Consider the following 1,844-nt stretch of genomic DNA (forward strand, 5'->3'; position numbering starts at 1 on the left):
AAAAAAAAAAAAAAAAAAACTCAGGGCGGGAAGTAACTCTCCCTGAGTCTGTGGGTTAAACTTTCTGTTAACCCTGTTCAACTGGTTTTATAAGGCTTTCAGAAGGGGTCCTGCTGCTGCTAGTGCAGGCAGTTAAAAATAGTGTGGAGAACAAGGGCTTTGGGGAAGTCTGAGTCCAATCCTAGCATTTTGTTGATTTAATATTTCTGTGTTTTAGATGAGTCAATTTAAGCACATGACCGAGAGGCCAAGTTGGAGACCAGGTTTAGGAGAGAAAAACTTTCACTTGACTTCTAATTTGTACTCAGTGACACATGAACGACAATGTAAGTGAACGCAGGGAACTAAGGATGGGTCAGGTTAGGTGGGAGACCAGGAGTTCTTATTCTAATGTTACAGTAATTTCATGAATTTTCTTTTGCTTCTCTATCTTCTTTTTGAGTTGTAAAAGAGGTTTCATGCCTTCAGTGAAATTATTATTTTTAAGCATAGTTCTATCTGAAAAGTTCTAGAAGAAAAAACCCACTATCTTCAATTTTTTCACACATAACTATTTAGTTATGTGTCCTAATGAAAAAATCTAGAATTTATTTTTTCAAATCGAGTTTTACATATTTTTAAACAATAAAACGTTTTATCCTGTTTTATAATGTCATATTTTTGCTTCATTTCTATATCCTTTAGCTCAGTATTAAAAAGAAAAAAAAAACTCAAAGTGGTGTGTTTTGCAATATTGATGACCAACTAAGGTCGGGATATTTATTTCCATCTGGTAGAGTTCAACTTCTGCCTCCTGTTTGCTTTCTCCATCTGCCTGCCTCCCTTCATCTTTTTTTTCTCTTTTCCCCCTTCTCCTTAATGGAGTTGGGGTTAACCCTGTCCTAGGCCTAATCGTTTTAGCAGGCTCCCGCCGTCCTGCTACACTGGTTTCTAAGTTTTTTTTTTTTTTTTTTTTTTGGTAGGGTTTCAAATAAACTTAAAATGTCTACACTTAATACTTTCACAAGCTTCAAATTCTTTTTATTTTATTTTTATAAAGAGTAGGACTCAGGCTAGGAGGGCATTTGGACTAGGTAAAAAAGAAAATCTTTGGTTTTGTGTACACAAATTTTAAAATACATTGTACAGATTTTTTTTTTTTGGATACAGACCACTCTTTACAGGATCTGCGTTATTATATTTGCCTTCAGTAACTGGCTCTCCTGTCCGCATCCAGTAAGGTTTCCACTCTTCTCTTCATTGACCGCTGAAGTTACTGAAACAGCAACCACAAATGGCCTTACTAACCTACTTATTTTGCAATTACACTTTTACAAAGATATCCCACTACTCCTCCCCTAGGGTGGAGCAGAAACGGCTCCGCGGCGTTGGCAGCTCGTTTGCGAGGGACCCTGGCTCCCCGAGGCTGCAGTCTTTTTCCTTGGACTGAACGCCCCGCGGGACCGTTCCCTCCACTTTCCCCCGCACTCGCGGAGCGCACCGCCAGCACACACAGCGCTGGAGCCCGCATCGCCCGGCACCACACGCGCCTCCGGCTTGAGGAGCCAGTCACCGAGATCCGGAGCGGGAACGAGATGTAAACACGGAGTGGGAACATGCAGCCCGATCTGAGAAGGCGGCGCGAGAGTAGACACAGCCTGCGCCAGGCGGCTCTTATTTATCCAGCACTTACACTCCAGGGCAAGCGGGCCCAGGCAGCGCACTCTTGCAGAAGGATGCACTGGCGCAGAGCCTGGACCTGCTGAAGCGAGAAGGCGGAGCTAGGGCTGGGGGCGGAGCTAGGGCTGGGGGCGGAGCTTTCACACGCGCACCCTCGCTTCCCTCCGTCCTTCGACACAGCAACT

At 43.9% G+C, this 1,844-nt stretch overlaps 1 long non-coding RNA gene across 1 annotated transcript in view; it reads right to left on the bottom strand.

The window, feature by feature from the left end:
- Positions 1-1,844, bottom strand: part of LOC105538131 — a 21,455-nt gene extending 19,611 nt beyond the window's left edge. The window contains exons 1-2 of the long non-coding RNA XR_001005842.1: positions 1,673-1,844; positions 1,152-1,255 (exon numbers count right to left, since the gene is read on the bottom strand). This is a non-coding gene — a long non-coding RNA (uncharacterized LOC105538131). The remainder of the gene's footprint in view (positions 1-1,151; positions 1,256-1,672) is intronic.

The sequence above is a fragment of the Mandrillus leucophaeus genome, unplaced genomic scaffold (genome assembly GCF_000951045.1).
Source record: "Mandrillus leucophaeus isolate KB7577 unplaced genomic scaffold, Mleu.le_1.0 Scaffold1858, whole genome shotgun sequence".
NCBI lineage: Eukaryota > Metazoa > Chordata > Mammalia > Primates > Cercopithecidae > Mandrillus > Mandrillus leucophaeus.